At 32.6% G+C, this 13,336-nt stretch overlaps 1 pseudogene; it reads left to right on the plus strand.

Annotated features, from left to right (window-relative positions):
- The first annotated feature begins 9,842 nt into the window (after positions 1–9,842).
- Positions 9,843–13,242, plus strand: LOC127793103 (probable receptor-like protein kinase At1g30570; annotated as a pseudogene).
- The last annotated feature ends 94 nt before the right edge of the window (positions 13,243–13,336 follow it).

A 13,336-nucleotide genomic window follows, 5' to 3' on the forward strand; every position in this document is an offset into this window, starting at 1 on the left:
TAAATGGGTTATATTTTATCTTAAAATTTTATAAACTTATCCTCAAATTTAAATATTATATACAGCTTATCCTCTTATAATCAACCTTTAAAACAAATGAGAAATGGTAGATAAATAAATTATAAATTGTTTGGGAGTATTTTTGTTCCTACATCTACACGTGGGATGATAATTAAATAATTTTTTTTTTGTTATTCTTGATTTTTGTCGCATTATAAAAAAGAAGAATAGTGATATAAATTCATAATTTTATATTTTTATTCTTCTTATATTTATTCTATTTAATATATTTTATATTTTATAATGCTCATTTCTGATATTTTTTATATATATAAGACAACAATGGCAAAGTTTAATAAATTATGTTTAAAAATAAAAATAAAAAACTGTCCTTATCGTTATACATTTTTTATTTAATTTTCTTTGTACTATTTCTTTTACTTAAAAAATATATTTATATAAATTATATATATTAAATATCTTTTTGTAAGAAAGGTAAAGGAAATTAATTGACACAATTTAAAATGATTTAGAAGCTACAATTGCAAAATGAAATTTGAAGACTAAAGGATGTGACCTGCTTATTATTAAATTAAAAAAAAATTAATGAGCATGTTTGTTTTATATATATAATAATATTATAATATATATTCAAGCAAAGAAAAGCAATTATAAAGAAGAAGCCGTGAAAATCAAATTAAAATTGGAATTGATTTATAATATATAATATATGCTTGGAGGCGCACCGGACTTGGAGATGCCCATAGAGATATTGGAGGCCCACTTATATATTATAATATAAAGTGAAAATTAAAGGCTAATTGAAGCAAGAAACTGAAGGCCCAGGAAGCGCCGCTTGCATAATAAATGGAGGAATAGGGCAGGCGCTTGGTGCATGGTATATATATATATATATATATATTGTAAGGAGGGGAATTAAGAGGGCTTGAGACGGAATTAACAGAAGAAGACGCAGCACAGCGGCGAGAGACGGAGACGCACAGCAACGTGGACCAAAGGATAGGAAGATAGGGCTTTTTAATTTTTAATTTTAAGTTTTTAATTTATTTTTTATTTTTTATTTTGATAATCTAATTTTTAAAAAGTAAAAATATATATTTTTTATCATTTTAAATAATTATTTCTTAAAACAAAAAATTAAAAAATACATTTACTTTAAATTTTTTAAAAAAATTATGATATTTTATTTAATAAATTTAATTGTTAAATAATAAAATTAACTCTTTTTAATAAAATTTTACTATTAAAATAAAATAACAAATTACATGTGAGTAATAATTTATATTAAATATTATTATATGTAATATGTATAATATACTTAATAATATTTTATATGTTATTCTATATTTTTAATTATAATATAGATATATTATATTTTTAAAATTTTAAATAAATATATAATTTTATTTTTAAAATTTAAGAATTTTTTTTTCTTTTTTAGACTCAAAACATGAAAAATGGATTGTGTTTTCTATGTTTTGAATTTAAAAATTGTTTTGACTAAAAATAAGTGAAATAATATTTTTTATTTTGGGTTTTCTTTACAAAAATGTTTCTTGTTTTCAAAAATGTATTTTTAAAAATGACAAAATAAATGTATTTTTATTATTTTAGAGAACTGAAAGGCAGTAGAGATAACGTAGTCTAATATGTTACATTTCTGTATTTTTTTGTTTCATTATATTTGGTTAAATTTTTTAGTTGATTCAAGAAATTTAAAAATGATTGGTAAATTTGTGAGATTCTGTTTTTAATTTTATTTTTTTTAATCAAATATATGTGTTTATTTGTATTTCATGATTAATGATTGTATGATTTAATTGATTAAAAAGGTTTATTAAATAATTAAATTGTGTGGTCTACAGCTAAACTGAATTCATAATCCATAATTGTTATGATATTCAGTTGAAGTAACAATTAAGCAAAACAATCATAATCTTAATTTCTGTTGCTTACTTAAGAGTAGAGATGGCAAATGGGCCGGGCCGGGTCAACCCGGCCCGCCACCAAGTGGCCCGCGGCCAAGTGGGCCGGGCCAAATCGGCCCTCTTAAAAACGGGCCAGCAGATTGCTAGCCCTAGCCCGGGCCCGCCCAATTTTTTTTTTTCTTTTTTTTATACCATTTTTAGCCCAGAGGCAGGCGGCGTGAGCGAGAAAGGGCGAGGGGCGAGACTGAGAGCGAGGAGCGAGGGCGACTGAGGGGCGAGGGCGGCGAGTGAGGGCAAGAGCAAGGGGCGTGGACGACGGCGAGACGAGGGCGACGGCGACGGCTAGCAAGGGCAAAAGCGAGGGGTGCGGGCGAGGGCGAGACAGAGGGCGAGCGAGGGCGAGAGCGAGGGGCGCGGGCGAGAGGCGAGGCTGAGAGGGGGTTTGTGGCCGATTAGCGGGCCAAGCAAGCCGGGCCAAATCGGCCCAGCCTTAAATGGGCCAGCAAAATGCTGGCCCTAGCCCGGTCCCAGGCCGGGCCCATTTTGCCATCTCTACTTAAGAGAAACATAGAATAAATTAAATAATCTAATACTTGTAGATTATTATTCATCTTTAACTTCTCCTTAGCTCGTAATGATATTGGTAAATTCATGAGAATCACTTAATACCAATTGATTTATTGATAATGATTAATTTGAATGTTAGGTCCAGGTTAATTAAATCAAAGAAAGTAAAATTTGTCTCGCATGTTGATACTCTTTGATTAAATATTTGACTATAGAAAAATATATCTAGTAGAAATCACTAATCAATTTGTAACCGTGAGTAATTTTATTTAAATTGATATTGTCTCCAATTAAATTTTGTTACTCAATTATGTTTCTTTTAAATTATTCTTTTATCAATTAATTTATATCATTAACCCCCCTCGCATTTTCTTTTATTTTTATTGATATATTGTGATATTAAATTTAATTGATTACTCTATGAGAATCAAACTTTACTTATCATTACTATTAATTATAGATAGAATAATTTTTATTATTTGGTGCATTCGGCATGCATCACTCAACAATGATACGAGGTTATAAAATGTCTAATCGATCACTGATCAATGCTTTGAGATCACAACTTAATAATTATAATTTTCAAAATATGTGTCAAAATTTCTCCACACAAATATATATCAATACCTACAAAACATTAAATCTTACTAATCAATATGTTAAAATAAATCTATTTATTACAAAACAAACATGCAAGTCCAAGTCCCAGGGGTGTCAGGTCATGGTGGACGAGAAGCCTATGGATGTTGAACACAGGGGTCGGAGGGATCAAAATGAGACAGAAGATGATTCTTTCGATGATAGATTTGAGATTTCGAGTTCAGAGCTCGTCCCAGTGAAGTCCAAGTCCCAGTTTAAGCATTAGCGGAAGAAGAAAAATGCCCTTGCTAGAGCTAAAGGCCAATCAAGTGGATGTTGCAGTTGGCGCAATGATTAAGGAGTCGGCGTGATGCTTTGTTTTCATCTATGTCCCTTCCCTATATTTTTTTTGTTTGGTTTTGTGCCTCGATTTTTTTATTTTTTTTTTTTTTGTAGATTTTGCTTTATTGGGGCTTTGCCCCTCTGGTGGTTGTAGACTCTTTTTAGTTTTTCTGTTAATATATCTTATTTACAAAATATATATATGTATATTTTGACAATTTCATGCTATCTTTTATTTTTTTTTCTAGTATATAATAAGATAATATTTGTTAATTAAATTATAGACTAAAAAATATAAAATATGAAAAATATTTCAAACAAAAGTATTTTTTATTATATTTGTTAAATTTTTTGAAAAAAAGTCACATGACTTATTATTTTAAATTTTTAAAATAAATTTATCTCTTCCCCTTTCAGATAATTATTTTGAATTTTACAGATAAATTATCTTGATAAAGTCTTATCTTACTAATTTTAATAAACACTACTTACAAAAAACAATAGCTAGTAAACAATGCAACATGGTAATAGGATTATCCTAGACTCAGACCTAATTAGTTTGATTCGGTTTTGTTTTGCCCTTATTTGATTTGGTCTTTAGTTCAAATTTTGTGTCATTTTTATTTCGATCTGATCTAGACGAATTAAAACACCCATATTAGAAATTAAATGTTGGTAAATCTCTGTTTTTTCTAATATTCAGTTAATATATATATATATAATCCTTTATATATAAGCATTGATACAATATTGACTATATATTTTTTTATGTCAACACAAGAGATTTGAGTATAGAGTTTATACTGCCGGTGCAAGAAAAATTAAAAAAAAATGTTACTTACACAAACAATTTGATTATCAAAAGAATGATCGAATGCGCCCAAATTCAAAAATGTCCTTACTTAATTTTTTATGGTCGCCGCTGAATGAAGCTCCAATTGGGCTTCATGAAGCAAACTTAGTCAGGTTTTAAGATGAAACCCGATGATTGATGATGAAATCTAATTTATAAAGTCTGATTGAATTCATTATCGGATAAAATTCGAGTTAATCATTGAGGTTATACATCTCGTCCATATATGTAGTAGGGTCCAAAAATTAATTAAGCTTGTAAGATAGGGAGGTTTGATATATGCTTTGATCTTCTAGTGCGACCCAATTTACAGAGTCATATTGGCAACCTTACAAGAAACTAACCTTCCCTCAACTCTATTTGTCAATCTTTTTCTTTCCTTATTTGTTTTCATAATAGTCAATGAATATGCAGTCCATCTACTAATTAATCTATCTTAGATACTCTGATAATAGTAATTATATCTCATTTTTTGATAATAAATACTTCAAGAGAAGAGACATAATGCAACTATATATTTTAGTTTAAATATTATAAAATCTGCTTATATTTTTGTATTCTTTTATTTTGCTTTAAATTTAAAGAATTAATAAAAAGTCCACTTTAAAGAAGAGGGTATAATTTAATTTATATTTTTAAATAAATATTAATTGATGATAATAAAATAAAATAATATAAAACTCATATTTGAATGTGCAGGGTAAGGATGGAGCTTGTCTGGAATCTCTTAATGCGTGCACAAGGGCTGCCTTCCATTATAGGAGCAGCTACGCAACAGGGAATTGAACCTACGGCAATTAATGTAGTCAAAATCCCATCCACGTTCCTAACTTTCTATTCATCCGTCGCTTTAACTAACCAAATAAATGGGCCTCTATCTATCCATATTGAATTGCAAGTGGATTAGATTATGTGACACTTGACACTCGGCAGCATCCATGGCAAGCAATGGAGTAGAGTGGAGTGGCTCCCATGATAATAACTTAGCTGTTGAAATCATATATGTATTGGTCTCAAAGAATCATGAATTTAGCTATTATATAGTCAGTGAATAATCTCGTGTTCAAATTTCATAATTGGATTCCGCGATTTAACCCCTTACAGAAATTTTGGGACTTAACTGCGGGAGCTTTCGGGATGAAAAATTTCACCTTTTAATCCTAAAAAATAAAATGAAGTGAGAAAATGAATTTTACTCCTTTATTCTTTGTTCTCTTAACTCATCATACAGATATATTATCTCATCTCACCTCATCTCTATAATAAGATTTCTTTGGACAACTATATTTTTTATTTTATTATTTATTATATTATAAATAATTTATTATTTATTTTTTATACTTAAAAAATTATGCTTACTCAAACCACGTCCTATTCTACTTTGATTCCGTTTTTTATTTATTAATTACTAAACTTTAATTCTAATTTTTGTTGCCTTATTTCTAATTTTTATTACTATAAAAATTTAATATTTATTTTATAATTTAATAATAAGTATTACTGCATTATATTTTAATATATTTTTAAAATCAATTTACTATTTTTTAAATAAAATTATTTAACAATTTTTTAAAATTAATTATATAATAATAAATTTAAAATTTTAATATATTAAAAATTATATTTCAATAATCATATTCTGACGACTGTATTCTAGTGGTCACAATAATAAATTTAAAATTTTTCGTTCATATCTTTTTTTGAGTGCTAGCTTATGATGAATTAGGTTAGCATGAAGTGGTCGTTACATTTGCATACTCATTTTAAATATTATGGTCATCGTTGAACAAATTTATGTAATAACATTCATTATTATCCTCTTCCATGACAATAAAAAGGCAATTGGTCAGATTGCGTAAATTGCATCAACACGTGAGAAATGAGTAAGAATCTAAATTTTAAATGTAGAAATGAAATCATATTTATCTTCAATAACATAAAACTAAATTACAAAAGCATTTAATCAAATTCTTTGAAGCAAAAGGAAAAATTTTACTTCAACTAAGATATTAATGGAACAAGAGAAAGACAAAAAAATACAAAACTAACGAAATATTCCATCCGAGGCCAAAAAAAAAAAAGAGGCTAAAACCTAATACATGCAATACTTGCGATATCTCCTAATTATGGAAAGACAACGCAAATTACAACGAAAGCAAATAAAAAAAAAATACAAATTTCACAACAAAGAGCAGTTCTCAAGCAAAAAAACAAATTCCATCAAAGATAGATCAAGCACTACAAATAATAAAAAAAAAAAAAACACAAAGCAATTGCAGAAATAAAAAAAACAAAAAAAACCAGCTCCTCCGAGATCAACTAGAAAAAACAACCATCAAGTGAAATTGAGATTTTATTTTTATAGGAATACAAAGCAATACTTTAAAAAAGAGGAAGTTGCCATTCCATGAGTTTTGTCGTGACTAATCATCTCCACCAAATATGTTCGTCTCCTCTTTCATTGTGACTTTTCGTCTTCTTCGACTATGAGTCTATTATTTTTTGTCATGTTTGATCGCCTGATTCAATAGCTATTTTCAAATTCAATGACAAATCAATTACAATGTGCTTCATCGTGTTCGGCTTTTCTAACAAAGCTTCGTGCTTCAAAGGTGACAATTGCAATTACACTGACAATGGTGATGGCAATGGCTGCAATGATGACCTTCTGGAAAGAGATGACAAGAGTTGTGGTGGACAACGATAATTAATTGTTAAAAATGACAAGGATTTTGGACTTCACTATTTAGATGGCGAGCTACATTGGAGTAGTTTCTTTCGTCGTTTTGGTAAAATTTTGGCTTAACAAAGGGAAATCATCAACGTTGAGAACAACCTTAATAATATACTATCTGCATTCATTGTTCATTTTAATTATCACTATCAGCCTAGGTCATACTATAAGTACAATGAATTTAAGATGTGAATTCAAGTCTAAGGAACACAAAAAAGTTCTCAGACTGCTAAACTACCAACTGTTATCATGTGTAATGACTGCTAGTTTTTATTATCAAGAAATTAAAAGTTTTTATTTGGACACATTAGTATATTTTTCTCTCTTAAATTAAATTAAACAATCTTAATTTCATTTACTCATCTAAATATGAAACTCAATTAAATTAGATAATATAATATTTGAATATTTCAATTATATGTAAATAAAAGGTTCCCATCAACAACATGATACATCATTTTCACAGAAAAGAAAAGGAGAAGAGAGTCCATTATGTCCATAGTCCAAACAAAGGGACTTTAAAAGGCTTAGTTGGTAAACGATCACATCAAAATAATGCAGTTGCATGGCCACATCTCTAATCTATCAACCCCACTTTGATTACACTGCACTCTTATTTTGTCTAAGTTCTACGTCTCCTCCGCATAATTAGTCTTATATTCAAATAAAATAATAAAATAAAATTATTTTAAGTAAAGATACCTAGCTTGTTGGTAATTATACTGAATTATTATTGATTTAATTCAAGAGAAAAAGACCCAATTATATATTTGTACAGGTTATATTATACCATACTAGAAGAAGACAAGATCCTGCAGCTTGTGTCTAGGGTTTTGTCTGGAATCTGCCTTCAGTTCTAACCTATTGTTATAAAGCTATCCATAATAAACTATACTATAATTTATATAATTATAAAGTAAGGGTGACAAAAACCCTTGAATTTCTCATGCTGTCGCATTGGATTGGTGCAATTATTTATGTTGTATTCTAGCTATCCACCACTACTGTCACCTAATTTCCTTCTCCATTAATTAAACCAAATTAGGCCATTATGGGTTTCAGTATAATTGTGTCAAATTTTGCAAAATCATGGGCACTATCCCCAATTTCTTAAACAAGCCATTTGTGCGCCCAAGCATCATAGGCACAAGTGCTTAATGCCAAACTAATGGCCTAACTTTGGCAAGCATCCACTAGTACGTACTGTCGCAATTGTTGTATTTTTTGAGCAAATGAAGTCCACATAAATTAACCATTTTTAATCATAATCATAACTGATTATATAATAAGCTCAAGCCTCATGCTCTAGCAAACAAACACCCAAATAATTAAAAAAAAAAAAAAAGGTGACAATTAATCCTAATATTGGTAATTTTTTAGTAGCTAAAGACACGGTACGTATGTCAAGTTGTAGAAAATAAATTTAGTTTTCTAATTTTAATTTTTATTTAATCATTGTTTGTTAATCAAAATTGTCATATGAACTTAATAATTTTCTTATTTTTCTTTAAGACACCCACTACAACAACATTAAAATTCTTCATTGTCCATATAATTAAATTAAATTAAATCATCCCTCTCTCTCTTTTAAACACAGTCACTTTTTAGAATATATGTTTGTTTTTATTAATTACCATATTATCCCGTGACAATCTTATTACAAGAGGAAGGAAATTATGGCACAAAAACATTTACAATCTTATTAATTACCACAATAATTTATAAAAATTATTTATAATATAACACTTAGCTATATATAGCTACAGTAAGTGATTCATGAATGAGCCATCATCTCCTGTCCATTAATTGGCCAACAAGAATTAATGATTACTTATCTAACAAACCCGGCCCAATCAATTAATTAGGTGACATCATGAATTATAATATAGGGGCAAATATGAAAGAATAATAGTAACAGACGGCTTGCTGCTATTAATATTGAATTATATAGAGAAAGAAATAAAAATAATGATATATTTAAATATCATAGTATAGGTAAAATTTCCCACCGTCTGGGGTGGTATCATAATTATACTGTAAAGGCACTGACTGACTGACTGGTACACCTCATTTTGTGCCCATGCCGAGAGTCACAGAAGAAAGTGATGGGATTGGGATTAGGATTAGGAGGAATCTAAATTTGACATGTATTTTGGTGAGCCAAGTTTGGAGGGTACTCCCAGTACGGAAAGGGCAGATGGGGATTGAGGTACAGCGTTTGTAAAGGCAAATTGATGATAAGACAAGAGGGGCAATTATGGAATGGCGGCAGAATAATTGAAGTGTGCACAGGGTGTGTACATGCAGGAAAAGTCTTGAGAGATAGACCGCCCTGGTGATGTGCACCTCGAATCCCCCAACTTTGTAAATTTGTAAAATAACTCAGTGCTCATCGCTTTTTTGTTGTGTCTTACTATCATGCTGCTATAGTCTTATTGATCGTTATAATAACGATCGATAAGACAAAACTACAATGACAATGGGGCGATGGAAGTGAAATTAGATGACGACGACATGACAGTGAAGCACTGCAATGAGGCAAAGGTAGCAACTATGAAAATGAAGATAAAAGAATAAGGCAACGGCCCATTTTATAAATTTACAAAATAGACAGGGATAATTTTATTATTTTGTCCTCATTTAAAATTATTTTACCCTATAAAACGACTCATACATGCATGCATGTGCCCCACCTCCCAATTCATGGAGCTCCATCCCTACACTTTTGAGTAATATTTTATTATAATTTTAAAATTTTATTAAACTCCCCAAACTTTGAAAAACTATATATATGTGTATACGTATATATATATTCAATCAAAGAGTGGACGCTGGACACCTAATCCTGTGAAACAATAATAAATTACACGATGCGGATGTGTCAGATCGTTAGCTCCTTTCTCGAGAAACAAACTACATGACATGAGTTTGGAAATTGGAAATTCCTCCCTTTCCCACAAGCTCATCTTCTTCCAGTATTCATAGAAATACCCAGCTCCGGAATCCACCGTTCTTTCTGGGTTTTCTATCGGGGCCTTCAAAATCCCACTGGTCCGAAGAAATTTGTGCACTATCTTGCTTCGTTGTTTTGCATTTTGCCCGTGTTTCTGGTGGTGGTTCTTGGGCAGGATCTGAAAGATTGTGATTGTTATCAAGTGTTGATTGCGTTTGGGAGTACGATTGGAGGGATCAGGCGCCAGACCAATTTGAAGAAGAAGGTAACTTTAAGCTGATGTCAGTTCCAGAAAAAGAACTCTTTATTTGAGTTTGTTGTTGGGATACTTCTGTTGATTTGTTTGATTGGGGATTGCGGTCAATTTGGTTCAAGATTAGGGTTTTCATCCTTGTATACTTGGGTCCTCCTTCTAGTAATTGCATTTTGAACTGGTGTTTAGGGGGAAAAAGAAAAAGAAACCAACCAAACCCTAGTTTCTCGAGGAAGTTGTAAATGAAGAAGATTCTGGGCCTGCTTTATCTGGTGGTAATCTCTGTTCTTGTTGAAATTGGAGAAGCTGAGGCAAAGTCTTTTCTGATAAATTGTGGCGCAAATGGAAGTGTGAATGTGGATGGTAGGAAATGGGTTGGTGATTTGGAGCCTCATACCAATTTGACTGTAAGTTCTGGAATTGAGGCCTCCAGTTCCACATTTAATGGAGATTCAATCTATGCCCCGCTCTATAAAACCGCCCGGATATTCAGTGACACACTGAATTACACGGTTGAAGTAGTCCCGGGGAATTATTTCTTGAGGCTGCATTTTCCTCTTCTCTCCTTTCAGGACTATGATGTAAATCAATCTTTCTTTGCCGTTGAAGCAAATGGTCTCAAGCTACTCTCCGAATTCAGTGTTCCAGGGGAGATTTCAGTCAAGAGCTCACACTTGAAGAGTTCACAGAGTAATTCAAGTTCGAATGTGTTGATCAAAGAGTACCATCTTAGAGTTGACACAAATATTTTTCTGATTGAGTTTACTCCGAGTAAAGGATCATTTGGGTTTGTGAGTGCCATAGAAATTGTCCTTGTTCTAGATAACCTGTTTGCGGGATTGGTAAACAAAGTAGGTGGAAATGGTGCAAACAGTTATCTGAATTTCAGCAAATATGGGTTCGAAACTATGTATAGGCTGAACATCGTGGTTCTGAGATTAAACCAACCGAGGATGATCTTCAGAGAATGTGGGGAGTGGATTCTGGATACATGCTGATGGCTGATGCTGGGATAGAAATCAAGAATAAATCGAACGTTACCTATGCTTCTGCTAATGATACCTTGATGGCTCCTCTTCTGGTGTATGAAACGGCAAGAGCCATGTCTAACACACAAGTTTTGGAGAAAAGATTCAACATGTCGTGGAAATTTGAAGTGGATCCTGACTTTGATTACTTGATCAGGTTGCATTTCTGTGAGCTGGAATTTGACAAGGCAAACCAAAGGATTTTCAGAATCTACATAAACAACCGGACTGCAGTAGACCACTTTGATGTATTTGTACGAGCAGGAGGGATGAATAAAGCATATCATGAGGATTATTATGATGTCGTTTCACCAAAAACCAATACTCTCTGGATACAGATGGGTCCTGACACGAGCGTTGTTGCATCAGAAACTGATGCTTTCTTGAATGGTCTGGAGATTTTCAAGCTCAGTCAAAATGGAAATCTGGTTCACATAGAACAAAATAGCCATACAAGAGGTAAGAAGTCGTCAAGGAGTCTAATGCTTTGGGCAGGGATTGGTGCAGGTATAGCTATTATTTCAGCTCTATTCGTGTTCATCTTTTGCTTATGCAAAAGTCGACAAAGTAAGCCAGGTGATGCCAAAAGCATTTCTCCTGTTTGGCGCCCATTATTCCTTCATGGGTCTGTTCTAAATAGCACTTCTAACGCCAAGGGATCGTTGGGAACTCATAACCAAATTGGGCCTGTGGCCTCCACTAGAGTTGGTTGGCGGCTCACACTAACAGAGATCAAGGCAGCAACTAATAATTTTGATGATAGTTTAGTGATTGGAGTGGGGGTTTTGGCAAGGTTTACAAAGGTGAGATTGATGATGGCATCCTTGTGGCTATCAAGCGGGCCCACCCACAATCTGAACAGGGCCTGAGAGAATTTGAAACAGAGATTGACATGCTTTCGAGGCTCAGGCATAGGCATCTAGTCTCAATGATTGGATTCTGTGAAGAACAGAATGAAATGATTTTGGTATACGAGTATATGGCAAATGGGACTCTCAGAAGTCATCTCTTTGGAGGTGATCTCCCACCATTATCTTGGAAGCAGCGATTAGAAGCTTGTATTGGTGCTGCAAGGGGGCTACATTACCTTCATACTGGATCAGAGCGGGGTATCATCCACAGGGATGTCAAGACAACCAATATACTACTGGATGAGAATTTTGTGGCAAAAATGGCTGATTTTGGGTTGTCGAAGACTGGACCTGCTTTAGAACATACTCATGTTAGCACTGCAGTAAAAGGAAGCTTTGGATATCTTGATCCGGAATATTTCAGACGACAGCAATTGACTGAGAAATCTGATGTTTACTCATTCGGCGTTGTATTGTTTGAAGTTGTTTGTGCACGAGCTGTTATAAACCCAAGTTTGCCAAAGGATCAAATCAATCTTGCAGAATGGGCAATGCGGTGGCAACAGCAGAGGTCACTTGAAACCATTGTTGACCCACACTTAAAAGGAAAATATTCACCAGAATCACTGGAGAAATATGCAGAGATAGCTGAAAAATGTCTTGGGGATGATGGCAAAAGTCGACCAACAATGGGAGAAGTTTTGTGGCACTTGGAGTATGTATTACAAATTCATGAAGCCTGGCTGCATGCCAATGCTGCAGATGCCTGCTCTAGCAGTCCGGTTTCCAGGGCTCTTCAGGGAAAGGAAGCTGAGGAGCTCCAGGAAGCCAAAAGTCTGGATGAAGAAACTGGTTTAGCCATAAAATCAAAAGATACCGTAGAAAGTTCTTCTGTGGGGACCTCTGAATCAAATGCTGTGGTTGGAGTCGAAGAATTCTCACAGCTGGTGAACCCATGTGTAAGGTGAAACGGAAAGGTAGACACTGAAAGCAATATCCATGTTGCTACGGGCCTATATTCTTCGAATTCTTTATCCACTGAAATTACGTTTTGACTTCAAATACCTGCATACAATATGCATATTATGTTGTTTCCCAGTTAGTTATAGAGGGGAAGAGAATATGTAAATATCATGATGGATGTCTGTAAGAGTGGGGAATCATGCGCAAGGGTTTCTATTTCCTTTGGTTTGAAGTTCTGTGTATATTGGGGAATCCTTTATTCTC

This window comes from Diospyros lotus, unplaced genomic scaffold (genome assembly GCF_014633365.1).
Source record: "Diospyros lotus cultivar Yz01 unplaced genomic scaffold, ASM1463336v1 superscaf1, whole genome shotgun sequence".
In the NCBI taxonomy this organism is placed as follows: Eukaryota; Viridiplantae; Streptophyta; class Magnoliopsida; order Ericales; family Ebenaceae; genus Diospyros; species Diospyros lotus.